This window comes from Triturus cristatus, chromosome 1_2 (genome assembly GCF_964204655.1).
Source record: "Triturus cristatus chromosome 1_2, aTriCri1.1, whole genome shotgun sequence".
Lineage (NCBI taxonomy): Eukaryota > Metazoa > Chordata > Amphibia > Caudata > Salamandridae > Triturus > Triturus cristatus.
Genome location: NC_140580.1, coordinates 945,446,406 through 945,458,495, shown reverse-complemented (window position 1 = coordinate 945,458,495; position 12,090 = coordinate 945,446,406).

The following is a 12,090-nucleotide window of genomic DNA, read 5'->3' as shown; positions in this document are numbered from 1 at the left end:
GGCGTTCTCTGAAGCAGATGCCACCATGTGAGCGCGATGATTTCTGCGCATGTCCGGATGGCTCTGGAGATCATCAAACAACCCGAACTCTTGACACCGTGTTCCCTGTCAAGGATAGGGACTTCTTCGCCTGCCAATAGTTGACGATGTGGGAACAGCAGGAAGGACAATACAGAACCTGCGAAAGATGACTTCTTTTTCTCGAAGTGTTACATACGCTGCTCTCGCTTGGGAGCCGAAGCAAAACTTACTAATTTGTGCCTTCCTATGTCAAGTCATCATGAAGAACTAGTTTGCCCTGGGAAACTTTGAAAAACTTACAGATAACCCCAAACTATCCAATCAAAACATTCTCTCTACCCCTAAAATGTTGCATGTTAATATGAAGTAAGAAGGAAAACGTGTATATAAAGCCCTCATCCGCCATTGGGGGGTGGTCATTGGGTTTGATCTTCCATGGCGTTGGGTTGCTTTGAGTTGGTGGCGATTTAATGGTTTGTTTGGGTTTATTTGGCTCTTGGGAGAGAAGTTTGCAGTGCATCCAATATTTTATCTAATGGTTTGATCCTTTGCTGTGAACTGTAGTGAATAAATGCAAATGCTACGAAATGTATTATTAGATAAACAAAAATTGAAATAATAAGAAATGAGTTTGTGGTTCTTTAATTAATTACAGAAAATACCAAATGTTTCCTAGGGTTTAATTGTGTTTTAGCTGGTTCTAATTCACCACCAACCAGTCCAACTAATTTGTCCATCGACCAAGTGGTGGAGTGCCTTGATGTTAAGGTCAGGATTCTGAAGAGGTATATGTACAATGTGTAAATAATGTAAAGAAATTTAATCCTGATAGGTAATAAGGTACCCACATGTCCACCGCATTTCTCCTGTGTACAGATTCGGGTGAGACTTATTGAATGGCGAGTGAGTGTTGGTGTTATGGGCCCCACCAATGAATGAGTGTATGAATGAATGTTGTGGTTAAGAATCTGTGACATAGGCAGAATATGTAAATTTTGCCCCTTGCGCTGCATCAATGACATGTTTTTGTCCTCTTCTGCCGTGAATGTAGATTTGTGTTTAGGCGAGGGGATTCCCCATGTGGCTTTTACACTAGAGAAAGTTAGGGAAGGTATAGCAGGGTTAACAAAGAAGAAGGCACTGGGCCCTGACGGGATTCCTCTGGACTTTTATATCATAAAAATGGACATTTGTGCTCCTACTCCTACTGCGGTTATCAATGCCGCAGCGGTTTCCGGCTGCCCGGCCTCTTGGGCCCTATCTATAATTGTACCGGTCTTCAAAAAGGAAGACAGGGATAATACCTATTGCTATAGGCCCATCAGCCTTCTTGACTCAGTGGTAAAGGTGGTATGTAGGATCATCCTCAATAGACTCTCTATTTGGGCAAAGGACAATAATATAATGTCTGAAGCCCAATATGGTTTTTGTCGGGTCAATCCACAGTGGATCAAATTTAAAATCTGTAAATGGTACTTAATAAGTGCACTGTTGCGCGCCCTGGTACTGTTTATTTAGCCTTCATGGATCTGTCCTCGACTTTCGACCTAGTTAATAGATCGAAGCTCTGGCAGATCATGTTGTCTCTAGGAGTTAGTCCAGCCATGATATGTTTTTAGAAGAACTTTCACAGAGATACTTGGCGGCGGTCCAATACACGAAGGATCAGAGAATCACCGACAGTTTACAAGAGAGAGAGGGGTTCGACAGGGGTGTATCTTGCCCCCTTTCCTTTTCAATCTGAATATTAACAACTTTGAGCAAACTTTAGTGCAGGTGACATCTGATGGTCAACAAGTCGGTCGGTGGAGTCTTTTAGTACTATTGTACACTGACGACACCATTCTTATGGCTAGGACAGCTAGGAGCTTGCAAACCTTATTGAACTCATTTGTCTAGTTCATGGAGGACCTGGATTTGAGAGTAAATAACAATAAATCATTTGTTTTGCAAGCAGGTTTACGCCCCACTAAACCTTATTCCTTCGTGGTGGGCTCGTCGCCGGTTCCCAGGACAGACGTTTTTTCATATCTGGGAGTAATCCCTGACGCTGCCATGACTTGGGCCCACATGCATCAAAGCAAAAACCGGTCGGAAACGGGCAGATTCTCAGAATCTGCCCCTTTGCGACCGGTAGTTTTGCATTTGGGATGATGCATTCCAAATGCAAAAATCGCAATTTAAGTAATCTCTAAATTGCGATTACTTAAATTGCGATTGCATTTAAGGTATCTCAAATTGAGATTCCTTAAATGCAATGCATTAAAGTAAAAAAATTAGCGATTTCGCTGATAGGGGGAGCAAATTACCATGAAGTTGAACTTCATGGTAATTTGCAAAAACTTTGAAAAATGCACTAAAGTACATTTTTCAAAGTTCCATTTTACACACACACATGCCCTTGGGGCATGTGTGTGTGCAGGATGTACTCATATGCAGATTTCAGGGGTGCAACAGGGTGTCCTTTTGACACCCTGGCACCCTTGAAATTGCATGAGCAATTTGCGATTCTCTAATTGAGAATCGCAAATTGAGAATGTCTTCCCATTCATTCTTATGGGCCTCTAGGCCCATACGAATGAATGGGGAGGTATTCCTTAATTGCGACTCGCAATTTGCGAGTCGCAATTAAGGAATGTTTAGAAATCGCTATTTTTTAAGCGATTTCTACATGCATAGCCTTTTGCTATTCCTTATTAGCGAATCCTTATTTTTCGCTAATAAGGAATCGCAAATGGCATTGTTGATGCATGTGCCAGTTGGTGTCCCCTTATTAGCAGGAAAAAATGAGACTTTGTCAGGGCCAACTCTGCCATTTTTAACTCTACATCCAGGCTGGGCCTTTTTAACGATTTCTAAGGCCAAGTGCATCACCAAGGTGTACTATGGCAGTAAGATCTGGGGACACACAGAGCATGAGTACCTCCAGATTGTTGAAAACACCTTTTTAAAACGTCTTTTATGCCTACAGTAGAGTATTTCCTCCATCATAGTCCACAAAGTACTGGGGATGGCTTTTCTCTCTGATCTAATGTCTTATCGGCCCTTATCAATGTGGATGAACTTGTGGCTTAGGAAGGGGATTGCCTCAAGTAAGGATATTTTAACTGATTGCTTATCCTTGGACTACTATCACCGTATCCCTTGGTTTAAGTATGTGAGGGACTGTTTTGCAGATCTGGGAAGGGTAGATTTATTTACTAATCCAGAGAATATGTGTAGGGAAGACCTGAGTTGGGTGAAGGAGAACGTTTTTAAAAGGCGTCACATGGATAGGGAAGAAGAGGAACTGAAGAAGCCTAGCGTGCGTGTGTATTTCCCATTGAAAACTGTTCCATCCACCGAGCCCTATCTCCTATGGTTGAAAAGCTCGCACAACAGATTTTTACTGACTAGGTTCCGTATGGACCTTTTTCATTATCTCCTGGCCCACACGGGTGGGGCACATAGGTGCCAGAGTCTTCCCCCCTGTGGCTGCGATGGGAAGTCTCCACAGGACATGTAGCATTTTTTTATGTTCTGCTGTTTTTATGAGTTTCCTAGAAAATCTTATCTTATCCCTGTTTTAAAGAAGTGCAATTTTAGACAGGTCAGACCAGCTTTCACCTGTTTTTTAAATGCTTGCTAGTAACTCCATGTTGCATGTCCTTAGCTTTTTGAGGAGTGCAGTTAGGCTCAGCTCAAGCTGGGATTAGCCTATCCATCAGTGTCCTCTAATTAAAGGCTGTGACCATTTTACTTGTTTGCCTTAGACTATGACATGGATTGTTTATCACGATTGTATCTAATTGGGCCTGTGTTGAGGAGTAGTATCGCTATAGGTAAATTATGTGTTTTATAAAACTTTTAAACTAAGATTTAAGGAGGAATTTGGGTAGTATGATATGCATTGCAGACTGCTAATTGATATATTTATTTGTTTCAACTTCCAGATTTTCAATTGCAGCTGTACAGATTTTTCTTATCCTTTTAACGTAACGGAATTCACTTTTATCATTCTGTACTGTACTGAAATATGTATCTTTCTGTACTTTTATGGTCTATTTTGATAGATCGAATAAAGTTTTCTGTTGATTGAATAATCATAACTGTCACTTGAACTTTTGCTTTTTCCAGTGAATTTCTGGATTTGTTTTAAAGTCACTTTCAATAAAAGGTAGGCCTATTTGTTTCGTAACAGGATCATTGCAATGTCTGTCAATAAACATTTAAATAATGCATTTATAGTCAAATCAACATTAAATAAGTGTCAGACAGACTCTTTCCTTTACACTTCTCAAGCCACATAATGCAGCTATAAGACCAGCCACAAAGGACCCCTGCATTCCCAGGCTGAAGAGTTAAAGCTCCAGCTTTGGGAATGCTAAGAAGTTATCAAAGAGTCCTTGGGTAATGCTATATAGACCCCAGAGAACATATAGTAAGTGCTTTTAAGTATTTCTGAGGGGCAGCTGCACTCCCTGCATCCTTCCACAGCACTTAAAAAATATGCTGGTGCAGCCCCAGCCCAGATTAGGGCTCTACCACGCATCAAAACATATTTAAATTAACCCATGAAGAGCATTATGGGGTGCTGCTTCCTGGAGTAGTGAGCAATAAATGAGCAGCGTCCTCCGCTCATTTATTATTCTTTCTTCTTTTTTCGTTATTATTATTTTTGTGTGTGTCCCAGTCCCACCCGGGATGCCCACATATTTCCTTTTTATAGGGGGTCATGAGGGAAGCTCCCCAGCCACCACCCATTGTATGTGTCGGTGCCAGCTGGAGCCAGACACTCTTTTTTGGGGGAATGCCCCAGTCGCCACCCACAGCACCCATATATATAAAATATGTAGGGGGCCATGGGAGGAGCCCCAAGCACCCCGCCGGATCCTAGGCCAGCACCCATTGATGATTCCAGTGAGAGCCAGACACTCTTTTTTTTTGGTGGCTTCCCCAGTGTCTACCCGGGGCATGCACCTCTCTAATATTCATTGGAGGCTGTGGAGGAAGCCCCAGGGTCCCTGGTGCACCTGCCGGCTCCCCAGCCAGCACCCATCCTGGCGGGAGTTGGCAACAAGTATGCTCCGGCCCTGTGGGAGCAGGTTTCAACTGTGCTCCAACAGCAGGAGCAAACATTTTTGGAAATGTCTCTGCCTGCCTGGCAAGAGCAATATTGCTCTAGCTGGAGATTAGTGATACAGAGCCCCTGGGGATAGGTGTTTGGCCAATACTGTGTCTCGAAGAGGGGGCCCCATGCCCATTCACCCCAAAAAAAGATCATCGGCTCTGGGGTATGGGGTCCCTTGGCCCTTCAGAAGGCTCAGGGATGGGGCAACATGCCACCCTTCCAAAAAAAATGAGAACGACCCTGGGGAATGAGATCCTCAGGGCCTTTCTAAGGCTCAGAAGGTGGGCCCCAGACCCCGCTCTTCTAAAAATATATAAATGACCAACATCCTGGTCTTGCATGCATTTGCATATTCACAAGGTTCACCCATAGAAAAAACACACTTATGTTACTTTTAGTGTTATTTATATGCAGATGTGTTTGAATCTGATCAAAAAGCGGCATATACAGATCAAGATATATTATAAATTATGTTCTCTTTAGACTTAGGAGCTGATTTAGAGAACTGCAGTTCCTTTAAATGTACTAAATGTTTGGCGTAAAGCCGCCGTCGCATTTAATATCTTTATGTTTTTTTAAAACAGACTCCCAAAGACTTTGCTTCCAAAAAACAACAAATGAATGACCTCCACTCCCTGGGAGTTTTCTCCCAGGGCGTGGATGACATTATTGCTTTTTTCCTGCCCCTCATAGCCATGTTTCTGCTGGCAGAGAAGTACAGGATGTCAGATTATGCAGGAAACCATTCTACTAACCTTAAGTTCCTAGCCCAGAGGAAGTGATAAGCTACCAACTGAGGTGAATATTGAAACACTCGCTCAAAGAGGTACCGAGGGGAAGGGATGAGAAAGAAAGAAGATACATGTCCTGCGTGTGTTCCACAGGAGTGCTACGGACCTAGCATGTTCCTTCACATGTTTCTAAACAGTCCAATTCTAGCACGAAATTCTAGCTGGAAATGTTATGCTTCATCTTTCTGGTATTATGCTCTATTCAGTAAACACAAACAAACACTCATTAGACATGTGTTCTCCCTATCATGCTTAACATTTACTATTAATACAACATCAAATGATGTCAAACGTTCACCTTTAAGTAGGAAGCTTGTTGCCTTGCAAGTGGCATCGTCTTTGGCAGTTCTTTTGGACAGCCTTAGGCTCAGACCAGCCCAATAGCTGTCTCACACTCAGAGTCAACTTTGCACAGTTCAAATTCTCTTTAAGTTCCTAAGCACTGTGCCTGTCTTTCTTTTGAACCACAATGCTCTTTTTGCTATGTGTCTTCAAAACGTAAATTCATTGAGAATATCTGTCTGGCTTACTTGGTGCTAAAGGTCTCAAAAGAATGTCCTATAAGTTATTATTAACAACAATCAAATAACTGTGCGCTATTCACACAAAGTTTTACTTATCTGACTATGCTGTTTCTTTCTTTTGTCTTCCAGGTTGTCGAAATTTGCTGGGAAGAGAATACGATCCAGACTGAGGCGGTCCAAAGGCTTGGAAGAAGAACTGGTACCTGGATTACCTGGATACTGACAGGCAAGCATAGGAGCGCTTGCTAGGAGCTGCTGAAAGAACGGAGACTGCTACCTAGCAAGGCATAGTCCATAGGGCATGGTCTTTATAAGGTTGTTTCCAAAATGGCTGCTTCCTGAAGGATTGGGCTTTCTTTCTTGTGTCTGTGGCCTTTCTTTGGTCTTTCGTTATGTGGAGCACAAAGCACTCTTTTTATAACAGATGTGGCATGTGAACCGCTCTTCTCCATGTAGTGATGTCAAAAGTCTGCAACACATCTATTCTTCTAGGTGAACATAGATCTTTGACATACACAATTTCTCTAGGCTAATACTCTTGTAGTTCAATCTGCGAGAACATGATGGGTGTAGAGTTGTGTACACAAGCTATTGTGGAGATGGTGACACACGATAAAAAGACATTACACCATTGAGCCTATTTAGGACCACTTTGTAATGTTCTTCCTCTGACGAACCCTACTCCTTAGGACCACTGGAAGAAGTATTCCAACGATGGAGCCACCAGGGGCTCCATCAACAGAATACTTTAGGTCCTCCTTTCTCTAAATGAGGAAGGTGGATCAAGGGATTGGGGACAGGGTACTATGTCATGTTTGCAATAGAGCACCCTACCTGCCAACCTCTAAATCAGCAGGGCATGCTTGGTCCAGACTGAGACTAGTGTGGAATGTCATTGAGGGTGTTAGGACAGGAGAACAGGGATTGAAGTGGATGTGAAACCATAGCGCCAGGTATAGGGATTTAAAAAAAATCTGTTCCACAAATCCAAATTAGGATATCAGCTGCAGGCAGCCTGGGAGCCAGGTATGTTTAGGTGCACAATGATGGGTAGGAAGGGAGGAGGACAGAGAGAAGATCTCAGTGGTAGTGAGCTCCTCCGTGATTCTCCAGTCACTATTCAGTCTCCTTTTCCGTGAGGTGCAGAGCAATTTTGTCAACTTTATATGTAGATTGCTTTAGTGTGACTAGTGGAATCTTATGAAGGCAGTGGTATAGCAATATCATTTGTAGTTGTAACTAATTTGTATGACAGGGAACTGCTTTTAGGATGGAGGTTAAAGGGTGGGAATAGGGTTGGTTACTCCGACAGTACATTTGTTTGCCTGTAAATTGTTATTTCATGCTCTATGCAGGGTTAGCATACATTTAACTAATGGCCAATCTAGTACCCCCAAAGCAAGACAACTAGCTGCAAGTAGTACCCTGAATGATGATTAACTAAACAATAAAAAAGTTTAACTGTGTCCATCATTAATGTACCTCACAACTACCTAGAATTTGCCACTTGGGCCGGTAGTCTGCATTAAATTAGAAATAACTCAGTCCTTTCCAGTTCACATTGGTAGACCACTTTGAGGCCTTTTTGTTTCCCAGGTATATACGCAATGGCCCTTCTTGCACATATTGGTGTCGAGAATTGAAGGTTGTATTTCTACTTTTGAAAAGAGGCAGACCTATTGAACAAGAAAATAAAAATAATGTTAGTCTTAGTCTAGTTGAGGTAACTAGGGAAGTTTCAGAGAACCAAGAGATGCAGGCATGCACATTATCAAAGGGTTAATCAAGTAACACTTCCAGCGTTCATCCTGAATCAAACACTCACCGAAGCATGAAATGAGTTTTCCTAAGTTAAGCATATCACATCCATCACATGAATCATCATTTGGAATTCATTGATGTAAGTTAACTGTACCCAAGTGTGGTATCAATTTACCTATCTATCCTTCTATTTTTCCCATGGCATGACACATACTGTCATATATAAGCTGTAGAGGGAAGTCCTTTGCATCTCTACATACAGCTGAGTATGGGAATGCAGGGTTAGGCATGGAAGACAGGCATCTTGTTTTTTCAGGAAATGGTCTGGAAGTGTCCATTGCTGCCTAAGATACTACAAAGTCTATGGTTAAACCCAAGGTTGAATTAGTTTTCTTTCTTTGTCTCCATTCACCACTCATTCGCCAAGCCTATTGGTAGTGCCCTCCTTTTTTGTTTATTTGTGACATGCACACTGGTCCAATCACATTTATTTATATTTGCCCACATCAAAAATAAAAATAAAACCTTTTTTCTGTTCTATTGTTTTACATAGCAGACAACTCTGTAGAGTCATTGCTTATTTTTTTTAATCAGGAAAGTTCCTCCTCAAATTCAGAGAGGTCATTTTGAGGATGATCTCTTGCCACACTTGTGATGTCCAAGGAACTTTCCTTGTCCATGGTTGTGTCTTCTGGAGCCTTATTAGTTTTGGAAATTAAATGTTTATTCATTGTCAGTCTCTCAACATTTTGGGGAGATATACTGGGCCTTCTGACCATTTCTATTGCCCAATCTACACTGAACATATGCTCTGAAGATATACTAGCTACAGGACATAACAGCTGCTTTTTTGCCAGCCTGCTGGGTTCTGGCCACTATTACTTCTTCTCATGCCAATCGGTCTTCACCCAGATAGACATCTGTTTGGCCAGACAAACAGTTGTGTACTATCTTCTCAAATGTCATTGTTGTTGGCACTTGTTGCGTCAGCATTGTCTGCATCTGGGCACTTAAGATCTGCTATATCCATAAACCAACTCATTACAGATGTTGGAAGTGAAGCTGTCTGTGCTTTGGGTTTAGTAGCAGGTGACGATTTTACCACTCGTGGGTGCAGCTGCTGCAGTTGCGACATGCTTCTTTATTCTGGGCCAGCAGCGCGCTCTCTTGAGGTTGAAGGCAGCACTTTAGTTTCCTGAAGTTGCAATCTTTCATCTTCTAGATCACCCACTTTGCTGATTTGCATTTCTTTTAAATTGAAACATCCACTGAACTGGAATGAAAGTGGGCAACACATTTTTGTACCATGGATCTAGTATTGTAGCACATACGCACTCTTTGGTAAACACAATCTCTTTTTGCAGCCTTTGACTTGTGTTCAGATGAAGGATTAAGCTGTTGACCAAAGCAGCTGCTTCTTCATTGACATTGCCAAATGTTTGGTACACCTTAAGCAAATGTTTTTGCAGCATCTGCAACCATAGGTTCGCTTGGCTCATGGTACTGTCCTTCTTGCTGACTTCCTGTAACAAAATCTCAGACCTCACTTGCATTTGGATCAGATACTCCACTGGTCCCCTTTTGCCAACCGCTATCATCTTGACTTTGGCAGTACCATCCCTTCTCCTTTGTAGTACATATTAATTGATGGACCTGCACTGCTCAGACAGGCTTTGCAGCATGTAGAAGGGGGAGTCCCAACTGGATGGCACTTTGTGGATGAGGGCTTTTACAGGGATTCTATTAGCACACTGCATGATCCTCAAACGATTTCGGGCTTTCAAAGAATGACTGAAATTAGTGTAAATCTTGTGACAAGTGATCAGTATGCTGTTCACTACATCTTCTTTTTTTTAGGAAGCTCTGTATAAATAGGTTGATGACATGCGCTAAACATAGGACTCTGAAGTATCCTTTCTCAGCCATTACTCTGACAATATTACCAGTGGTTAAAACCATTCATACACTTTGGTGTTAAATTCTTCCAGGATATTGGCAGCTGTATGTGATTTCCTGATGAAGAACATTGCATAATGCCCAAATGTCTCTAAAATCATCCTGATTGGGGCAACCATAGGCTAGTCTTTGCTATTCCCACTTAAGGAGACCCAGTGTGAATTGATGCACATGTAGTCTGGGGCTTGACCACTGGTCCACATGTTTGTTGTGTGGTAGATGGACTGAACTGCACTCTCCTTTACTGCTTCATCAGCCAATTCCAGCATCTGATAGGACAGTGCTGGAAGAGCAACAGTGGACAAATAGGGCCCACTGGGAACTTTCCATTTTGGTCACAGGGCCTCCATAAATTCCAGAAACCCCTCTCCTACCACCAAAGAAGAAATAGTAGGAGGTAATTTGCAAACATCTTGGCCAGCTTTCCATTGTCTAAAGAGACTAGCTCATGGTGCCACGGTGACTCCTTGTTGAACATAGATTTGATAGTGGATTTTTGTGGCTGTTTTCTTTGAGAGGAGGCCTCCACAAGTGACCTATGCATAGCAGATAAGCTGCTTGGACACTTTTGGGGGACTGTATCTATCTTTTCTTTGTGCCATGCCGAGGTTAGCAGTGGGCGTGATGACTGCACACTATGAGCGACAGTCATAGGGCTGCGTGGCATGATTTCTTCCTCACCATCATCTCCTTCTATCAGTTCAATGTCTTCTCCTTTCCCACCAACAGTTATCCTTCCTCATACAATTGTTTGTTTTCAGTGGGGCCAGTAGCCCTCGGTACCGTAATGTCCACCTGGCTTACAATTGCACACTTTTATTTGCAGCAAAGTGAGCAATGCACTCCACATGCTACCTTAGTGTAAAGAAGTCCCTAACTCCAGAAGAGAGATTTCTTATTAAACAAGTGACTGAAGAACCAGTTGAGGTGAGTTAGCCAGCTGTGTTTGCCTTTCTCTGGGGTGGGCTATGACTGCGGTGGGGGTGCTGGTGGTTGCTGCAGGTTTCTGGATTCTTGAAACGTTGGAAGGCAGTAGTGCTGATGGTGCTAAGTGACTCAGAGCAGGTTCAATAGAGATAATTTGCACTTGCTCTGTGCCACTTTCCACACAAACAATTAGTGGTTCATCATCTTTGGTACTTCCAAGGCTTTTAGGGACCTTCCTTTTCTCTTGTCTCTTGTGACTGGTCTTGGTCGAGGTCTAATCCACGTTAATTAAAGAGGGCGCTTAGAGATGTTGGGGAGAGCTCTTAATTTTCATGGAAGGAGATTGCGAAACAGATTAGTCCAATGGAAGAGCAGTCACAACAACATCTTGCTCAGCAGCAAACTCAACTTTCCGCTCTGCTCCTACCTCCAGGAGATCAGGTGTAACAGACTGTTGTTGCTGATGAGCACCCTATGAAGATTCCGCTTGCTGCTGGGACACTTCAATTTTCAATTCACTGCTCTCAGCCACCAATGCAGCCACTGCAGTGCTGAGAAACATATGCTTCGGTTTTGGAGATGGTGGTGTTGTGGAGGAGGGTTGTTGATCCAAGGGAGGAGGGACTGGAGGGGATCATCCTCCCAGCTTCTTCCTGTCCAGGAGGGCTGGAGTAGGTGTGCAGCATTGCCAGAAAAGCATGAGAGCTTGATGCCAGTGGTGAAACCGGCAACAAATAAGTATGTCAGGAGAAATAGATTAGTAAAAAAAAAAATGAAAAAAAGCACAGGTAGGAACACATTACTTCATTACACCAGTGCTCATCCTCTTGATTTGAGAGACAACTTAACAGTGGGACAGTTCCTCTGAGTGCATAGGAACTGTAGTAAGGCAGTAGACTATTTAAGGGAAGCAGAGGGTTTAGCAAGTAGACTCAAAACATCTGGCTATCCTCGGAACATGATAAAGAGGTTTTAAAACATGCTTGTTATAGTGATCGTG